The following is a 22,149-nucleotide window of genomic DNA, read 5'->3' on the forward strand; positions in this document are numbered from 1 at the left end:
GCAGAAGAAAAAATAAGTGAACTAGAGGACAGGACAACTGATTTCAAACACACAAAAAAGCAAATGACAAAAAAGATGGAAAAATTTGAATTGAATCTCAGGGAAATGATGGACAAAGCAAAGCATGCAAATATAGGAATCCTTGGTGTCCCTGAAGGAGCAGAGTAAAGGGATAGGAAGATTAGTTGAGGATATAATGGGGGAAAACTTACCAACACTTACAAAAGACATAAATATGCAAACCAAAGTAGCCCAATGAACCCCAAATAGAATAAGTCCAAATAGGCATACTACAAAACACATACTAAACAGTCAAATGTTGAAGAGAAGCAGAAAATCCTGAAAGTGAGCAAGAGATAAATGATCTACTACATACAAGGGAAACCACATAAGATTGAGTTCAGACTACTCAATTGGCACTATGGAGGTGAGAAGGCAGTACTATGATATATTTAAGATCCTGAAAGAGAAAGTCTTCCAGCCAAGAATACTGTACCCAGCCAAACTGTCCTTCAAAAGTGAGGGAAAGGTTAAAATTTTCACAAACAAATGTTGAAAAGGATTTGTCAACAAGAGACCATCCCTACAAGAAATACTAAAGGGAGTTTTTTCTGTTCCAAAAAAGGCAGAAGAGGGAGGTCTGGAGGAGGGCATAGAATTGAAGAGTACCATTAAGAGTAATTTATAAGATAAAAAGAGAAAGAGGGAGAACAATATATAGATCTGACAAATAAAATCCAAAGGATAAGATGGTGGATTCAACAAATGCCTTTACAGTAATAACTTTGCATATTAATGGACTAAATTTACCAATTAAAAGATACAGATTGGCAAAATGGATTAAGAAATATAATTCAGCTATAGGCTGCTTATAACAGACTCATCTTAGACTTAAGGATACAAATAGATTGAAAATGAAATGATCAAAAAAAGATGTTTCACACAAGTTATAACCAAAAGAAAGCAGGAATAGCTATACTAATATCAGACAAAATAGACTTTAAGTATAAAGACATCATAAGAGGCACAGAAGGACACTATATATTAATAAAAGAGACAATTCACCAAGAAGATATGAAATTGTAAATATTTGTGCTCCCCATCAAGGACCTCAAAAGTACATTAAGCAAACATTGCCAAAACTGAAGGGTACAATAGACATTTTAGCAAAATAGTAGGAGACATCAAGACACCACTCTCCTCTATAGATAGAACAACAAGGTAGAGGATCAACAAGGAAATAGAAAACAAACAATTTGATAAAAGAAGTAGACCTAACAGACATATTTAGGTCATTACACTCCAAGACACCAGGATATTCATTCTTCTCTAATACTCATGGACATTCTCCGGGTTAGATCGTATGCTGGGGCACAAAACAGGTCTCTGTAAATTTAAAACCACTGAAATTATTCAAAGCACTTTAATCACAATGGAATGAACCTGAATATGAATAACCACCAAAGAAAGAGAATGTTCATGAATATATATGGAGATTAAATAACACACCCTTAAACAGCCAGTGGGTCAAAGAATAAATTGCTAGAGAAATTGGTAGCTGTCTGGACATGAATGAAAATGAGTATACAGCATATCAGAACTTATGGGATGGTGAAAAGGCAATGATGAAGGTGAAATTTATTGCCCTAAATGCTTATATTAAAGAAGTAGAAAGAGCAAAAATTGAGGATTTAACAGCTCACCTGGAGGACCTTGAGAAAAAACAACAAACTAACCCCAAAGCAAACAGAAGAAGAAAAATAATGAGGATTAAGGCATAGTTAAATGAATGGGAGAACAAAAGAACAATAGAAAGAATCAATAAAACCAAAAGTTGTTTTGTTTTTTTTTTGAGAAAATCAATAAAATTGATGGGTCACTAGCAAGGCTGACAAAGAAAAAAAAGAATTTAAATAAAATCAGAAATGAGACTGGGGTTCTTCAGTTATCAACACTGAAGAAATGAAAAAGAAAACGTAAGAAGCTACTATGATCAACTATACACCAACAAACTAGACAGCTTAGATGAAATGGACAAATTCCTGGAAACACATGAACAAACTACACTGACTCAAGAAGAAATATAAGATCTGAACAAACCAATCACAGGTAAAGAGATTCAGTCACTCATAAAAAATCTTCCTATAAAGAAAAGCCCAGGGCCAGATGGCTTCTAAGGGGAATTTTTATCAAACGTTCCACAAAGAACTAACACCAATCCAGCTCAAACTTTTCCAAAGAGTTGAGGTAAAAGGAACACTACCTAACTCATTTTATGAAGCTAATATCACTTTAATACCAAAACTGGGTAAAGGTGCTGTAAGAAAGGAAAACTACAAACCAATCTCCCATAATGATCATAGATGCAAAAATTCTCAACAAAATACTAGCCAATTGAATCCAACAACATTAAAAAAAAAATTACACACCACAATCAAGAGGGATTTATACCAGGAATACAAGGATGGTTCAACACAAGAAAATCAATAAATGTAAATCAGCACATTAACAAATCAAAATGGAAAAATCAGATGATCATCTCGATTGATGCTGAAATAGCATTCAACAAAATTCGACATCCTTTTCTGACAAGAACTCTACAAAAGGTAGGAATGAAAGGTAACTTCCTCAATATGATAAAAGGCATATATGAAAAACTGATGACCAGCATCATACTCAATAGTGAGAGACTGAAAACTTTCCACATAAGATCGGATAGGAGACAAGGATGCCCTCTGTCACCACTATTATTCAAAATAATACTAGAAGTTCTAGTGAGAGCAATGGGGAGGAAAAAGAAATAAAAGGCATCCAAACCGGAAAGGAGGAAGTTTTAACTTTCATTATTTGCAGATGACATGATACTATATTAGGAAAATCCTCAGAAATTTACAACAAAGTTACTTGAGTTAATATATTCAGCAAGGTGGTGGGATACAAAATCAATGTGCAAAAATCAGTAATGTTTTTATTCAAAAGCAATGACCTAACTAAGGAGTCAATTAAGGAAAAAAATGTATTCAAAATAGCAGCTAAAGCAATCAAGTATCTAGGAATGAACTTAACTAGGGTTGTAAAGGACCTGTACACAGAAAACTACATAACATTGCTAAAAGAAATCAAAGAAGATCTAAATAGTTGGAAAGACATTCTCTGACCATAGACAGGAAGGTTAAATGTCGTTAAGGTTTCAATTCTACCCTAATTGATCTACAGATTCAATGCAGTACCAATCAAAATTCCAACAGCCTACTTTGAAGACTTGGAAAAGTTAGTTATCAAATTCATCTGGAAGGGAAGGAGAACCTGAATAGCTAAAAACATCCTTAAAAAGAAGAATGAAGTAGGAGGATTCTAACTTCCTGATTTAAAAGCTTATTATAAAGCTACAGTGGTCAAGATAGTATGGTATTGGCACAAAGATAGAGGTATTGACCAATGGAATCAAATCAAGAGTGCAGAAATAAATCACCAAATCTATGGTCAACTGATCTTTAACAAGGTGCCCAAATCCACTGAACTGAAATGAAATATTCTTTTCAATAAATGGGCATGAGAGAACTGGATATAAATGGCCAAAAGAATAAAAGAGGACCCTTATCTTAGACCCTGCACAAAAATTAACTCAAAGTGGATCAAATATGTAAATATAAGAGCCAGTACCATAGAATTCCTAGAAGAAAATGTAGGGAAATATCTTCAAGACCCAGCAATAGGAGGTAGCTTCCCAAGAGCAACACACCTTCACCAAGCCTCCCTTTAACTCTTGTCCCTCCCCCCATTATTTACTCTTGGTATTGCTGTGGCACTGTTGGTGTTTTCCTTTTAAACATAGCCCATAGCATGCAATAGCAATTTCCCCCCGTATCCTGAAATTATACACTCTTTATATAAGATTCATTCATACAAGAACTTATTTATATTTGTAGTGTTAATTGGGGGGGGGCACATGGGTCTATACAACCCCTTTCAATCATGTTCACCTTCAATATAGTAATATTACTTGTAGACCCACTAGTGAACCACCTTCACCATCTATTCCCTTACATGTAAGTTCAACCTCATTTAGCTAACCATTCACCCATCTCTAGTTTCCATATATCTATAGGTCCCCTATATTCTGTATTATAAGCCTCTGACTTTATCATTACCACGATCATATCTACCATATAGACATACTAATCCTAAATGTGTATGTACCAAACAAAAGAGCTAACAAAACTATATGAAGGAAAACTAATACAACTGAAAGGAAAAATGGACAAATCCACAATCATAGTGAGGGACTTCAACATTTCCAATCTCAGCAACTGAGAGAACTGCTAAACACTGAATCAGCAAGGATATAGAAGAATGAAACAACACACTCAACCAACAGTAACTAATTCACTGTAGCTGATAAAACACTCCACCCAACAACAGCAAAATACACATTTTCTATAAGAATGCAAGGAATGTTCACCAAAATAGAACACATCCTAGGCAATAAAACAATCCTCAAAATTTTAAGAAAATTGCAATTATATGGAACACAATAGAATAAAAATTTAGAAATTAATAACTGAAAATTTATAGGGAAATCTCTAGACATATGGATATTAAACAACATAAATTATAATCAATGGATGAAAAAGTAAATATCAAAGAAATAAAAAATATGTAGAACTGGATGAAAATGAAAAGACAACACATTGAAGTATGTAGGATATAGTTGAAGCAATCCGAGGCTAAGAGGGAAATTTTTAGCACTAAATGCTTTCTTTAGAAATGAGGAAAAGTCTCAAAAAGTCTGTGTTCTTGGCTCAAGAAAGCAGTAAAAGAATATTAAAATAAAGTCAAAGCAAGAAAACAGAAAGAAATAATAAAGATCAAAGTACTATAATGATGGCAATATTTTTCATAAACAAGCAGTTCACGTATTGAGTGAGTGTTGATAGTTTTGAGTATGAGTGAAGCTGAGGGCAGAGAGAAAACAAAACAAAAATAAGAACAAAAAAAGATCAAAGCAGAAATCCATTTAATTGCAATAGGAAAACAGAAAAAATAAATGAAGTTAAAAGGTGATACATCCAAACAAACAATAAAATTGATAAGATGGCCAAAAAATGAAAGGAAATACAAATCACAAGTATCAGGAATGAAATGGGGGACAATGATACAGATTCTTCAGCCATTAATAGGATGATAAAGAAATACTATTGTAGTAGGTTGAATTATGTACATTAGGAAGCAAACAACAAAACATGCTCTTAATCTCCTTCCTACAATGTGAATGCATTTTAGGTAGGACTTTTGAAGACATTTGTTTTCCTATTGTAGAGAAATTGTGGGTTTACAAAACAGTCATACATAAAATACACTATTATTAACACCCTCCATTGGTTTGGAGCATTTGTTATAATTGATGTTAGCACTTTTTTTTTCTTATTTTAAAAATATAGAAAGCTTCACGAATTTGCGTGTCATCCTTGCGCAGGGGCCATGCTAATCTTCTCTGTATCATTCCAATTTTAGTATATGTGCTGCTGAAGTGAGCACAAGCACATTTTTATAGTTGTACTATTAACTATAGTTCATGCCTTAACTTAGGGTTCACTGTTTGTGTACTGTACACCAATGGATTTAAAACAATTTTATTCTGTTACCATATATATGATCTAATATTGTGCCCTCTAATCACATGCATATTTACATTTCAGTGTCGTTAATCAAGTTCACAATGTTATGTCATCATCATCATCACCATCCATCACAAAAACACTTCAGTGATTCCAAATAGGAACATGGTACATTTCAAGCTGCAATTTCCCATTCCTTATTTCCACCTCTATCCCCAGTAACTCACATTTTAGATTCTGACTCTATGGATTTGATTATTCTAATTATTTCAAATCAGTGAGAGCATACAATATTTGTACTTTTGTGTATGGCTTCTTTCACTCAATATGATTTTACAAGGCACATCCACTTGTCACATGTGTCAGGACTTTGCTCTTTTTATGGCTAAATAATATTCCATTGTATTGTAGATACCACATATTATTTATAATTCATTGGTGATGAACACTTGGTTGGCTTCCATCTTTTGGTAATTGTGAATAATGCCACTATGAACATCGGTGTGCAAATATCTTTTCAAGTCCCTGTTTTCAATTCTTTGGGGTATGTATCTACTAATGGGGTTGCCATGTCATATGGTAGTTTTATATCTAGCTTTCTGAGGAACCACTAAACTCTATTCCACAGTGGCTCCACCATTTTACATTGCCACCAACAATGAATGATCATTCCTAATTATCTGCATCCACTTCAACACTTGTTATTATACATTTTTTAATAGCCATTCTAGTGGGTGTTAAAGGTATCTGAATATGGTTTTGACTTGCATTTCCCTGATGGCTAATGATGTTGGGCATCAGTTCATGTGCTTTCTGGCCATTTGTATATCTCCTTTGAAGAGATGTTTATTCAAGTCTTTTACCCATTTTTACTTGTGTTGTTTGTCTTCTTATTATTAAGTGAAGGATTTTAGACAATATTCTGGATAGTAAACCCTTATCAGATAAAGTCCTGTGAGGCCTGAAAGTTTTAAATTTTGATGAACACCCATTTGTTTTTCTTTTGCTGCTTGTGCTTCAGGTGAAAAGTCTAAGAAAACATTGCCTAACACAAGGTTCTGACTATGCTTTGTATGGTTTCTTCCAGATGTTGGATAATTCTGGCTCTCATAGTCAGATCTTTGCTTTGTGTTGATTTTTTAATAAGGTGTGAGATAGAGGTCCTCCATCATTTTTTTTCTTTTAATAAAATGAGATCCTCTTTTCTGGTGATATTTGTTGAAGAGACTATTTTTTCTCAACTGGTGATCTTTGACCCCTTGGCAAAGTCATTGGCCATAAATCTGAGCTCTCCATCCAATTCCTTTGGTCTATATGTTTGTTGGTGCCAGTAGCAAGCTGTTTTTATTACTATGTCTTTGTAATAAATTTTAAAATTGGAAAGTTTGCATCCTCCAAGTTCATTCTTCTTTTTCAAGATGGCTTTAGGTATTCAGGGCCCTTTACCCTTCCCTATAAATTGGATGATTGGCTTTTTCATTTCTCCAATAAGATTGTTGCAATTTTGATTGAGATAGCATTGAATCTATAAAATGTTTTGGGTAGGATTGACAACTTAATGATATTTAGTCTTTCAATCCATGAACACAGAATGTACTTCCATTTATTTAGGTCTTCTCTGACTTACTCTAGCAATGTTTTATTGTCTTCTGCATACAAGTCTTAGATATTTGATTCTTTTAGTCTCTATTGTGAATGCAATATTTTTTCTGATTTTTTCTTCTGATTGTTCATTTCTTGTGGATATAAACACTACTGTTTAGGTGTGTTGAACATGTACCTCAGCAATTTGCTGAATTCATCAATTAGCTCTAGAGTCTATGTTATGTTCTTTCCAAGATTTTCAGTATATAGGATCATAATATCTGCAAATAGTATAGTTTTACCTCTATTTTTTGCCTAACTCTGTCTAAACTTCCAATACAATGTTGAATAATAGGTGATAGTGGGCATCCTTGACTTTTTCTTGATCTTAAAGGAAAGCCTCCATTCTTTCACCATTTAGTAGGGTGATAGCTGTGGGATTATCATTTATGCCCTTTATTATACTGAAGAAGTCTCCTTCCATTCCCAGTTTATAAGTGTTTTTATCAAGAAGCAGTGTTGGATTTTGTCAAATGCCCTTTCTATATCCATTGAGATGATCATGTGTATTTTTTCCTTCATTGTGTTAATGTGGTCTTTTACAGTAATTGATTCTCTTTAGTTCTCACTTTGTGTGAGACACTTTTATAAATCTTATATTTACAGGTCTTTCCTGTTGGGCTGCCAGCATCCAGTTCAGGAAACAGCTATTTTTTAAGCAGCCCAATATAAAAACCAGCCAGCAGTCTTCATTTTATCTCTGTCCCAGGCAAGGGCAGAAGTAGGGTTGACTGAAAGGCATAGTAAACACTCAGGCAGTAGAGATAGCTCCATGAAGGATGGATCTTCCCCAAGAAAATAGGAGGGGGCAGGGCCCAGAAGAAGTGATGCTGTCATTTAAAGAATTTAGAACCCAGGGGCTGGGGTATCAGAAACAGTTTCCCTACAAAAAGCAATGCCAACCCTTTGTTTCAAACATGCAACAGAAGGGGCAGAAGTAGGGTTGCTTGGAAGTCACTGTAAGTTTCCTGGCTTGCAGAGAACAGGGGGCTTAAAAGTGGCTCCTCACCAAGAAAAGTATGTGTGTGGGGAGGCCCAGCCCAGGTAATTGTTGTTATTTAGAGAATTCAATTGCCATGGGCTGGGATAATAGAAATAGTTTTAACCCACTTTCACCACAGCCAGAGTCTCAACCATTCTCCTGGCAAGGGTGGGGGTGGCTGAGAACTAAAAGCACAGTACCACCACTGGTTGTGGGGAGCAAGGGTCTGAAGAGCACCATTTTCTGGAGAGCACAGGACAGGTGTTCTAGTTTGCCAGCTGCTGGAATGTGTTATACCAGAAATGGCTTTTAAAGGGGGGAATTTATTAAGTTGCAAGTTTACAGTTCTAAGACCATGAAATTGTCCAAATTAAAGCAAGTTTATAGAAATGTCCAAATTAAGGCACCAACAAGAGGTTACCCTCACTCAAGAAAGGCCAATGAAGTTCAGAGTTTCTCTATCAACTGGAAAGACACATGGCAAACTTGGCAACATCTGCTAGCTTTCTATCCAGGCTTCTTGTTTCATGAAGCTTTCCCAGGGGCATTTTCCTTTTTCATCTCCAAAGGTCTCTGGCTGGTGGATTCTGATAGTTCTTGTGGCTATCTCGTCATTCTCAAGCTTTCTCCAAAATGCTTCCTCTTTTAAAGGATTTCATAAAGTAATCCAAGACCCACCTGGAATGGGTGGACTCACATCTCCCTCTATTCAAAAGTTAATACCCACAGTTGGGTGAGTCACATCTCCATGGATATAACCTAATCAAGTTTCCAACCTATAGTACTGAATAAGGATTAGAAGAAACGTTTGCTCCCACAAGACTGATTAGGATAAAAACATGGCTTTTCTAGGGTACATAAATCCTTTCAAACTGGCACAACAGGAAAAGCACAGAATCAGTAGGCTTCATAGGGAAGACTGGCACCCTGCCGGGTCTCATCCTCAGGGAACTTTGACACTGATGTACACCACCTTCATGAGTCTTAGACCTGTCTTCTCTGGGAAAAAAAAAACTGACTTGAGTAGATAATCTCTAGGGGTACACACATCCCAGAGTCAGCCCTACAGGTAAAAGTCACTAGAGATAATGAGAGGAGTGTTCAAAACATATAGAGGCAAATAAAAAACAAACAGAGCAGATCAACATACCTTGAGGAGGAAAAGGGAAGAAAAAGCTTTTTTCTGGGGGTGAAACAACTAGACAAATAGGGCGATCTCAAAAATCATTCCATATATGCAGGGCAAGAATCAAATAAATAAGAGCTTGAGACTAAGTCCCAATTTCTCATCAGAAACAATGGAGGTGAGAAGGCAGTAACATGATGTAATTAAGATACTGAAAGAAAAGAAATGCCAACCAAGAATTCAATATCTGGCAAAACTGTACTTAAAAAATGAGGGAGAGTTTAAAATATTTTCAGAAAAACAGATACTGAATTTGTGATCAAGTGACCTGCTCTACAAGAAATACTAAAGGGAACATTTAGGCAGATAGGAAAAGATGAGAGAGAGGTTTAGAGAATAGTGTAGAAATGCAGACTATCAGTAAGGGCAAAAAGAGAAAGAGAGGAAAAATAAGATATGGCATATAAAGTCCAAAGGACAAAGTGGTTGATGAAAGTATTGCCTTTAGAGTAATAACATTGAAAGTTAATGAAACTCCCCGATCAAAAGACTTAAATTGGTAGAATGGATACAAAAAGGGGATCCATCTATATGCTGTCTACAAGAGACTCAGCTTAGGCCCAAGGACACAAATAGGCTGAAAGTGAAAGGTTGGAAAAAGATATTCCAAGAAAGACCAACAAGAAAGAGCAGGGGAAGCTATGCTAAAATCAGACAAAAGAAACTAACTTTAAAATGTAAAACAGTTAAAAGAGACAAAAAATGACATTATCTATTGATTAAAAGGGGCAATCCCTCAAGAAGAAATGACCAATATAAGTATCTGTGAACTTACCAAGGTGTCCAAAAATATCTGAGGCAAACATTGAAAACATTGAAGGGAAAAATAGACACCTCTACAATAACCGTTGGAGACTTCAATATACCAATCTCATCAATGGATAGAATGTTTAGACAAAGAACCAAAAAGGAAACAGAGATATTGAACAATATGATAAATGAACAAGACTTAAAAGACATTTAAAGAACCTTGTGCTCCACAACAAACAGGAAATACATTCTTATCAATGCTCATGGATTATTCTCCAGGATAGACCACATGTTGGGTCATAAAGCAGTTCTCAATAAATTTAAAAAGACTGACATTATAAAAAACACTTTTTCATATTATAACGGAATGTAGCTGGAAATCAATAATGGGTGGTCTGGAAAATTCACAAATATATGGATGCTAAACCACACACTCTTAAACAACTAGTGGATCAAGGAAAAAATTACAAGAGAAGTCAGAAAATATCTCAAGGCAAGTGAAAATCAGAATACAACATATTAAAACCTATGGGATGCAGTGAAGGCACTGGCAAAAGGGAAATTTATTGCATAAACACCTATATTTAAAAAAAAAGATAGAGCAAAAACCAAACACTTGAGGACACACCTGGAGGAACTAGAAAAAAAAAAAAAAACCAGCAAACTAACTCCAAAGTGGTCAGAAGGAAAGAAATAACAAAGATTAGAGGAGAAATAAGTGAAATTGAGAACAAAAACACCATGGAATCAACAAAATGAGACATTGGTTCTTTGAGAAAATCAATTAAATTAATGGACACATAGCTAGCTGACATAAAAACAGAGAGGATGCAAATAAATAAAATAAAAAATTGGAGGAGGTACATTACTAATGACCCCACAGAAATGAAAGGGAGAATAAGAGGATACTATGAACAACTTGATGCCAACAAACTAGAAAACCTAGACAAAATCCACAACTTTCCAGAAATACATGAACAACCAACATAAATAGAAAAGAAATAGAAGATCTCAACATACTAATCCCAAGTAAAGAGATTGAATCAGTCATCAAAAACCTCCCAAAAAAGAACAGTCCAGGACCAGATGGCTTCACAATGTGAATTCTACCAAGCATTCCAGGAAAAATTGGTACCAATCCTGCTCAAACTCTTCCAGCAAATTGAGGCAGAGGAAAAGCTACCTAACTCATTCTTTGAAGCCAACATCACCCTAATACCAAATCCAGACAAAGATATTACAAGAAAAGAAAATTCCAGACGAATCTCTTTAATGAATATAGATGCAAAAATCCTCAACCAGATACAAATGAATCCAGCAGCATATTAAAGGAATTATACACCATGACAAAGCGCATCTTATTCCAGATAGGCAAGTGGTTCAACACAAGAAAATCAATTAATGTAATACACCACATAACAAATTGAAGGGGGAAAACCACAAGATTGTCTCAAATGATGCAGTAAAGTCTTGACAAAATTCAGCATCCTTTCTTGATGACAACACTTTGACAGATGGGAGTAGAAGGAACCTTCCTCAAAACAATAGCAGCATATATGAAAAATCCACAACTTACATCATACTCAATGGGGAAAGACTGAAAGCTTTCCCTCTAAGACCTGGAAAAAGACAATGATGTCCATTGACACCATTGTTATTCAACACCCTGCTGGAAGTTCTAGCTAGATCAATTAGGCCAGAAAAACAAGAAAACGGCATCCAAATTGGAAAGGAATAAGTAAAACTTCCACTGTTTGCATATAACATAATCTTATATTTCAAAATTCTGAAAAATCTACAACAATGCCACTGGAATTAATGAATGAGTTCATCAATGTAGCATGACACAAGATCAATGTGCAAAAATTAGTACTGTTTCTCTACACTAGTAACAAACAATCTGAGGAAATCAAGAAAAAATTCCATTTACATTAGCAACACAAAGAATCAAATATATAGGAATAAATTTAATGAAGGATGTTAAGGGCTTCTACACAGATAATGACAACACAAAGCTAGAAGAAAGCAAAGAAGTCCTAAATAAATGGAAGGACATACCTCGTTCATGAATTGGAAGACTAAATATAGTTAAGATGTCAATTCTACCTAAAATGACCTATACATTCAATGCAATACCAATCAAAATCCTAACAACTCACCTTACAGAAATAGAAAAATCAATAGTCAAAATTATTTGGAAAAGTAGGGTGATATGAATAACTAAAAACATCTGAGAAGGAAAAACCAAGTTGGAGGTATCACACTTCCTGACTTTAAAGCATATTACAAAGTGGTCTAGTTTGTAAGTTGCTGGAATGTGATATACCAGAAGCAAAATGGCTTTTAAAAGGGGGAATTTATTAAGTTGCAAGTTTACAGTTCTAAGGTCGTGAAAATATCCAAATTAAGCAAGGCAATATGAATGTTCAATCGCATCCAGGGAAAGATACCTTGGCTCCAGAAGGCCAATGATGTTCAGGGTTTCTCTTTCAGCTGGAAAGGCAATGGTGAGAGCTGCTAGCTTTCCCTTCAATGGCTTCCCTGGGGTTCTATCAGGTCTGGTAGCTCTCATGGCTCTAAAGCTTTTTTCAAAATGTTTCCCTTTTAAAGGACTCCAGTAAGCAACCCCACCTTGAATGGGTGGAGACACATCTCCATGAAAACCATCTAACCAAAAGTTATCACCTACAATTGGGTGGGTCATATCTCCATGGAAAATAAAAAAGATTCCATCCAGCAATATTGAATGAGGATTAAAGGACATGGCTTTTCTGGGGTACATAGTAGCTTCAAACCAGCGCACAAAGCTACAGTGGTCAAAACAGCATGGTACTGGCATAAAGAAGATACACCAACCAATGGATTAAAATTGAGAGTTCAGAAACAGACCCTTACATCTACAGAAAATTGATTTTTGAAAAGGTATCTAAGTCCACTCAGCTGGAACAAGGCAGTCTCTTCAACAAATGCTGGTTGGAGAACTGGATGTCCATATATAAAAGAATTAAAGAGGAACTCTATCTCACGCCTTAAACAAAACTTAATTCAAAATGGATCAAAGACCTAAGCATTAGAGCCAAGAACCTAAAACTCTAGAAGAAAATATAGGGAACTATCGTAAAGATCTTGTGGTAAGACGTGGTTTCCTAGACCTAAGATTCAAAGCATGAGCAATTAACGAAGAAATAGATAAATGGGATCTCCTCGAAATTGAATACTTTTATGCTTCAAAGTACTTTCTCAAGAAACTAAAAAGGCAGCCTATTCAATGGGAGAAAATATTCGGAAACCACATGCATGATAAGGGTTTAATATCCAGAATATATAAAGAGATTCTGCAACTCAACAACGAAAGGTAAACAACCCAATTTAAAATGGGAGAAAGACATGGATAGACACTTTTCCAAAGAGGAAATACAAATGGCTAAGAAACATGAACAGATGCTCAATTTCACTAGCTATTAGTGAAATGGAAATCAAAACCAAAATGAGATACTATTTCAACCTACCAGAATGACCATTATCAACAAAACAGAAAACTAGAAGTGCCAGAAAGGATGTGGAGAAATAGGTACTCTTATTCACTGTTGGAGGTAATGTAGACTCACCATTCCACTCCGGAAGACAGTTTGGTGGTTCCTCTGGAAGCTAAGTATAGAACTGTCATATGATCCATCGTTTTTATAACTAGGTATATTCTCAGAAGAACTGAAAGCACATACACAATTAGACATTTGCACACCATTATTTATAGTGGCATTATTCATGATTGACAATAGATCAAAACAGACCAAATGTCCATCAACTGACAAGTGAATAAACAAGCTGTGGTATATACATATGATGGAATATTATTCAGCTGTAAGATGGAATGAAGTAATGATGTATGCAATGAGGTGGATGGATGTTGAAGACATATGTTGAGCAAAATAAACCAGAAACAAAAGGACAAATACTGTATGGTCTCATTAATAGGAATTAACTATAATGTGAAAATTCTCAGAATTAAATTTGAGAGCATATGTTATCAGGAGATAGAAAGAGGCTAGATATTGGATAGTTAATGGTTAAGGAGAACAGAATGCTTAATAAAGTTGATTGTAAAGGTTCAGAAATGGATTGCTCAATATTGTGTGATGGTAGCACGATATTGTAAGTATAATGAACAAAGCTGAGCATGAGTATGTTTGCAAGAGGAAATCTAGGGTCTTCTATGTCACTAGAAGGAAAGCTAGAGGATAAAAACTGGGGCTGTATAACTTAGCAAATCCCAGAGTGGATAATTATGGTGGCTAATTGTACAAATATAAGAAAGTGTTTACATGAACTAGAACAAATATTTTCACTATTACAAGGTGTTACAATGGGATGACATATTGGAAAAGCACAATTAATGCAAACTAAGGTCTATAGTTGAGATTAACTGTAATATTCTTTCATTAATTGTAACAAAGACACTATACCAAAGCTAAATGCCAATAATAGGGGGACATATGGGAGGAGTAAGGGAGTTTTCTTCTTTTCAAAACAAATTTGAATGTTCTCATATAGATTGTGGTGGTGAATGCATAACTATATGATTATACCTGTAGCAATTGATTGTATGCTTAGGATGGATTGTAGACATATGAATAAAACTGTCTTTTTTTAAAGTGTATGTTGTTTAATTTCCATGTATTTGTGAGTTTTCTATTTCTCCCTCTGTTATTGATTTCTAGCTTCATTCTGCTGTGGTTCCAGAATATACATTGTATGAGATCAGTAATTCTGAATTTTTTGAGGCTTTCTTTGTGGCTTAACATATGTTCCATCCTGAAGAATGATCCACATGCACTCAAGAAGAATGCCTATTTTGGGGGGAGGGGAGGGGTTGATTTGTTCTATATATGTCTGTAAGGGCTAGACAATTTACAGTATTGTTCAAGTCTTGTATTTCCTTATTGATCTTCTGAATAGATGTTCTATTCATTATCAAAAGTGGTTTATTAAAGTGTCCTACTATTAATGCAATATGATCAATTTATCCCTTCAAAACTGCCAGTATTTGCTTCATATATTTTGGGGCTCTGCTGTTAGAGGCATATGTATTTACAATTGTTACATATTATTGTTGAATTGTCCTGTATATAATGACTGTTTTTGTCTCTTGTACATGTTTTTGACTTGTCTGTTTTATCTGATATTTGTATACTAGTATATTAGTATTTTAGCATTCATGCTCTCTTTTTTTCCCATCTTTTCACTGTGAATCTACTTGAATCTTTGAATGTAAGGTTAGTCTCTTGCAGACAACATATAGTTGGGTCATGCTTTTTTTTTTTTTTTTTTTTTTTACTATCTTACCAGTCTCTGCCATTTTCATTTAAAGTGACTACTTATAATGCAGGACTATATTCTCCCATTTTGCTATTAACTTTTGTATGTCTGACACATTTTATGGCCCTCAATTCTTCTGTTAATGCCATCTTTTATATTTATTTGATTTTTTTTCTGTGTTGTAACCAATTGAGTCCCTTCTCTTTTCTATCTCTATATACTTTTCATTTATTTTCCTTGTGTTTACCACTGGAATAAAATTTAACATGCTAAATATACAGCAATTATATTTGGTTTGATACCAATTTAACTTCAGTAACCTATATATATATATTTATTTTTCCTTTATCCTCCTGTATTAGTCAGGGTTCTCTAGAGAAACTGAACCAACAGGAGATATCTGTAAATATATGATTTTACGTGTCTCATGAATGAGTCCAAATTCCATAGGGCTGACTGCTAGCTGGCAACTCTGATGAAGGGTATTGATGAACTCTCCAGGAGAAACTGGCTGGTTGAAGAAGAAATGAAAGTTCTCTCTTCTCCCTCAAAAGTATTCAACTGATTGGATTAAATCCAACTGATTGGATGCTTTCATTGTGGAAGACACTCCTTTAATTGATCTTAGATGTAACCAGCAAAAGATGCAATCAACTGACTGATGATTTCATAAATGAGATTTCTGGTTTATTAACCAGCCATGAAATGTCCCTGAAACAACAGTTAGGCCAGTGCTTGTTTGGTCAGATAACTGGGTGCCATCACCTGGCCAAGTTGACACATGAGCAAAACCATCATAATTGGCTTTTCCATTTCTGAAAAAAGGCTTTCAGAATTTTGGTTGGGATTTTGTTAAATCAGTAAATTGCTGTGTGTAGAATTGATATTTTAATAATATTTAGTCATCCAATCCATGAGCATGGAATGTCCTTCAATTTATTTAGATATTCTTTGATTTCCTTTAGCAAAGCTTTATAGTTTTCTGTGTGTAAGTCCTTTATATCCTTGGTTAAACTTATTCCTAGTATTTGATTCTTTTAGTTGCTATTGTAAGAGGAAGTATTTCTTGATTTCCTTCTGACATTATTAGCATACAGTAGCACCAGTGTACAGAAACACTACTAAATTTTGTGTGTTGATCTTGACCCTCACCACTTGCTGAATTTGTTTATTACCACTAGTAATTTTGGGTAGTTTTTTTGGACTTTCTATATGTAATACCATGCCATCTGTAAATTATGAGAAATTTACTTCTTGCATTCCAATTTTTAGCCTTTTATTTTTTTATTGTCTAATTGCTCTAGCTAGAACTTCTAGTACAATGTTGAATAAAACTGGTGACAGTGGGCATCATTGTCTTGTTCCTGATCTTAGAATGAAAACTTTCAGTCCTTCACCATTGACTGTTGTGCTGGTTTGAAACTGTTATGTGTCTCAGAAAAATCATGTTCTTTTAATCCTAATTCAGATCTTTGTGGGGGCAACCACAATCTTTTAATCCTGCTAATATTGTAGGGTGGGACCTCTTGATGGAGAACATGTTCAGAGCCGACACAGACACAGATATTTGGAGATGCAGAGGAAAATGCCAGAAGGATGCCAGGATCTCCAAGAGCCATTTGAAACCAGAAGCCAGGAATGGAGCCCAGCAGACATTGCCATGTGCCTTTCCATGAGACACTAAGCAATTCAGAACCCAGAATTCTGCCCTAGGGAAGCTAAGTTAGTGTCTGTGGGCATAACTTAGAGAGGAAGCCACTGGAGTCAAACGCACAAAGCAATGAACCAGGAGCAAGGACCTCAGATGCCAGCCATGTGCCTTCCCAGCTGACAGAGAAATCCCAGATGCCATTTCGTCTTTCTTTGGAGTAAAAAATCTTTCCCTGGTTGCCTTATTTTGGATATTTTTAAGGCCCTCAAACTGTAAACTTGTAACTTAATATATCCCCTTTATAAAAGCTGATCCATCCCTGGTATATTGCATTCCAGCAGCATTAGTAAACCAAAATAACTATGATTTTAGCAGTGGGGTTTTCATAGATGCCCTTTATCATGTTGAGGAAGTTTCCTTCTATTTCTACTGTTCTAAGTGTTTTTTTTTTATCAAGAAAGAGTGCTAGATTTTGTCAATATCCTTTTCTGCATCAATAGAAAAGATGGTGTAGTTTTCCCCCTTCATTCTGTTAATGTGCTGTATTACATTGATTTTCTTATGTTGAAATCTCACCTACATATCCGAGGTCAATACCACTTGATCATGATATATAATTATTTTAAGGTGCTGTTGGATTCGACTTGGTGGAATCTTGTTAAGGATATTTGCATATATTTTTATAAGATATATTGGTCTGTAATTTTTTTTTGTGGTATCTTTATCTTTCATTGTTATTATGGTGATGTTGGACTTATTCTATAGAATGAGTTAGGTAGTGTTTCCTCCTGTTCAATTTTGTGGAAGAGTTTGAGCAGGATTTGTATTAATTCTTGTAATGATTAGTAGAATTCCCCTGTGAAGCCATCTGTTCCTGGACTTTATTTGTTGAGTGCTGATTCAACAACTTTACTAGTAATTTGTAGTTGAGATCTATTTCTTTTAGAGGCAGTGTAGGTTGTTCTTGTGCTTTTAGAAATTTGTCTATTTCATCAAGGTTGTCTAATTTGTTTGCATACTGTTGCTTATAGTATTGTCTTATGATCCTTTTTATTTCTGTGTGGTCAGGAGTAATGTCCCCTCTCTCATTTCTGATTATATAAAATCAGATTGCATCCTCTCTCTTTTTTTCCCTTGTCAGTATATCTAAATGTTTGTTAATTCTATTGATCTTTTTAAAGACCAACTTTTGGTTTTGTTAATGCTCTTTATTGCTTTTCATTCTCTATTATTTCACTTATTTATGCTCTTTGTCATTTCTTTCCTTCTGCCTGCCTTGGGATAAGCTTACTGTTCTTTTTCTAGTTCCTCCAGGTGTTCAGGTAGGTCTTTGATTTAAGCTCTTTCTTCTTTTTAAATGTAAGCATTTAGAGATATAAATTTGCCTCTTAGCACTGCCTTCACTGCATTCCATAAGTTTTATATGTGTTGTTCTTGCTTTCGTCTCAAGATAGTTAGATTCCTCTTGTGATTTCTTCTTTGACCCATTGATTGTTTTATTATATTATTTAATTGCCATATATTTGTTTATTTTCTGATTATCTGCCTGTTATTTATTTCCAAATTCATTCCATTGTGGTCAGAGAACATGCTTTGTATATTTTTAGTCTTTTAAAATTTATTGAGACTTATTTTGGAACCTAACATGTTGGCTATCCTGCAGAATGATCCACATACACTTGAGAAAATGTTTGGGGGTGCAATGTTCATCTGTCATATTACTCATTCTTTTTTCTTATTGATCAAATGTTCTATCTATTAATGAAAGTGGTGTATTGAAATCTCCATTATTGTAGATGTGTCTATTTTTCTCTTCCGTTTGCCAGTATTTTGTTGAGGGCTTTTGCATTTACATTCATAAAAGATACTGGCCTGCAGTTTTCCTTTTTTGTGGTATCTTTATCCAGCTTTCATGTGACAGTGATGTTGGCCTTGTAGAATGAGTTGTAGAGTGTTCCCCCTTCAATTTCATGCAACAGTTTAAGCAGAATTGGAGTAGTCTTCTTTTAAGTTTTTGTAGATTTCCCCTGTGAAGCTATCCGGCCCTGAGATTTTCTTTGTTGGGAGGTTTTTTGGTTAGTGATTGAATCAAAGAGATTCAAAGAGATTTAAAGAACTAGCAATTGTTCATTGAGATCTTGTTTTTCTTTTTTGAATCAGTGAAAGTAGTTTATGTGTTTCTAGGAATTTGTCCATTTCATCCAGGATTATAAAAGGATGTGCTATTATCAACATTAATTACCGAAATTTTATGATCAACCAAAATAGAAATTCTATACAATGTAAACATTAACTTCTCATTCCCTACCTCCACTCCATCTTCTCATAATCTATATTCTAGATTCTGATACCATGAATTTGCTTATTCTAATTATTTCATATCAGTGAGGTCATTCAATATTTGTCCTTTTTTGTCTGGCTTATTTCACTCATCATGATATCAAGGTTCACCCATATTGAGAGAATTTCATTCCTTTGGATGGCTGAATAATATTCCATTGTGTATATATACCATATTTTATTTATCCATTGATTGATGGACACTGGGACTACTCCTGTCTTTGGGCAATTGTGCATAATGCTGCTATGAATAACGGGTGCAAGTATCTGTGAGTCCCTGGTTTAAAACCTTTTGGGTATATAATTAGTAACGGGATTGCAGGGTCATATGGTAATTCTATACTTAACTTTCTGAGGAAATGCCAAACTGGCATCCACAGCGGCTGCAACATTTTACAGCCCACCAACAAGGTAAGTGTTCCCATTTCTCCACATCCTCTCCAACACTTTTCTTTCTTTTTTTAAAAAATAGTAGCCATTCTAGTGGGTGTGAAATGGTATCTCATGTTTTGGATTTGCATTTTCAAAATAGCTAGTGATGCTGGGAATCGTTTCATGTGCTTCTTGGCCATTTGTATACCTTCTGTGGAAAAATGTCAATATAAGATTTTTGCCCATTTTTAAAATGGGTCGTTTTTCTTTTTGTTGTTAAGTTGAAAGATTTCTTTATATATTCTGGATATAAAACCCTTATCACATATGTGCTTTCCAAATGAAATATGTATTTTCTTGTCCTTTAATTTATACTTACTAGCCTGAACACATATTTCTTCCACTTGGTCCCACACCTTTATTTCCTCTTCTTTTCCAGATAGCAGTGGTTCCCAAAGAGTGGTCCTTGGACCAGCAGTATCAGCATCACCTAGGAACCAGGTAAAAAATGCATATGCATGGGCCACAACCCAGCTCTAAAGAATCTGTAACTCCAAGAGACAGGGTAGAGGTGGGGGCATAGCAATTTTTTTTTGTTTTCAAAGCAGTTTCATTGAGATATAGCAATCTGTGTATTAACAACCTCCTTCTAGGTGATTCTGATGCATGCTCAAGTTTGAGAACTATTACCTTATTGTACTAACATAGTTAAAATGTGGCCGATAAAAAGCATCATTTCATGTATCACTAATTCCATAATTTTCACATTTGATTTTTATTTTTTCTTTCCACCTCTTTTTGTGTGCATGCCTTCATGCACATAAATTTTTCATTTGCATTTACTTTAGTTTCTAAATGGGCTGCTTTTTGGATAAATATCTCAAAGCATTTTGTTTTGTGACAAAGACTGTTGGTTATCACCATAAGAACAATTAAGTCAAATTATAACCTGATTTTTTTAACCTTTTTCATCCTTTCATACATTCTCTCAATGCAAATTATAGTTGGAATCTAAGCAAAGGCTTAACCAAGGACAAATAGGGCAGGGATGTAGCTTTATGGTTTTTCCATGCTCATATAATTTAATATCTATATCTATCTATTCACTTTTTTAAAGAACAAAACACTTATGAGTATCTCCTTCTAAATCCTACCCCAGACATGGAGGATAATGAGAACATGCAAAATTATGACTCTTATTATTCACAGATCATTTACTCTTTTATTTTCCTAGGCGTTAATAGGATAAAGAATCTGGAACATCTACTTAAAAACTCTTCTTTTACAGAATTTCAATACAGCTGTAGATAAAATTAGTTCCATAAGGGTCTGCTAAGATTTGAGATTTTTAATCCACATAATTTAGGCTACCTAAAAAATGATACGTTCTTTGCTGCTCAGTGAAAACTACTTATCCTTCAACTGGGAATAATAAAATAAGATGGGGAAAGGTAAGAGACTGGTGGTCCGAAGTTTATGACATGGAAACAAGAGAAATGAGATGAGTCTACTGTTCTGCAGATTACCCAAATTCTTTGGGTTCTGTTATCCTATCTATGGAAACTGGATAGGTGAGGGCTTTGAGTAATCCTAGTTAGTGTTGTCAATCTTCATTTCTTCCAGTTCACCAGGCTTCATCTTTTATTTGATGAAGTCGAATATGCACCCAGGTATGAAAAATGTTTTAACTATCAAGATATATCCCATTAGGTGTTACGGAATGCAGAGAATTGACCAATCACTTCCAGACCACAAAGAAAGACTTTCAACTCATAAGTCCTATTTTTTCTTAACTTTTATCTATTCTTTTACCAGTTGTATATTTGACTTTTACACAGCTCAGATCTGAATTACCAGCAAAGCCTCCCCAACTGCCATCACTCAGTCCATATAATATAAGTTAATTTTCTTTCAAAATTCCTTTCATGTAGTTCCCCTGCTCAAAAGCCTATGATAGTTCCTGTGGTAGTTAGATTCAGGTGTCAACTTGGCTGGGTGAAGGTGCTTAGTTCTATTGCTGTGGACATAAGCCAATGGCATATGAACCTCATCTGTCGCTCATTACATTTGCAGTTGGCTAGGAGGCGTGCCTGCTGCAATGAATGATGTTTGATTTAATTGTCTGGTGCTTAAATGACAGCTCAACGTAGCACAGCCCAAGCAGCTCAGCATACCTCATCTTGGCACTTGCAGCTCAGCCCAGGCCTTCGGAGATGAAGAAAGAAATCACCCCGGGGAAAGTTATTGGAACCAAGAGGCCTGGAGAGAAGGCCAGGAGAGATCACCCTGT

General features: G+C 35.1%; 2 non-coding genes across 2 annotated transcripts; one reads left to right on the forward strand and one right to left on the reverse strand.

Moving 5' to 3' along the window:
• The first annotated feature begins 4,876 nt into the window (after positions 1–4,876).
• On the forward strand, positions 4,877–4,953 carry LOC143672357 (small nucleolar RNA SNORD56). Its single transcript, XR_013169811.1, has one exon. It is a non-coding gene; the product is annotated as a small nucleolar RNA SNORD56 (small nucleolar RNA).
• A 478-nt stretch (positions 4,954–5,431) lies between these two features.
• Positions 5,432–5,538, reverse strand: LOC143672418 (U6 spliceosomal RNA). Its single transcript, XR_013169866.1, has one exon. It is a non-coding gene; the product is annotated as a U6 spliceosomal RNA (small nuclear RNA).
• Positions 5,539–22,149: the final 16,611 nt, after the last annotated feature.

This window comes from Tamandua tetradactyla, chromosome X, assembly GCF_023851605.1.
Source record: "Tamandua tetradactyla isolate mTamTet1 chromosome X, mTamTet1.pri, whole genome shotgun sequence".
NCBI classification, from domain to species: Eukaryota; Metazoa; Chordata; class Mammalia; order Pilosa; family Myrmecophagidae; genus Tamandua; species Tamandua tetradactyla.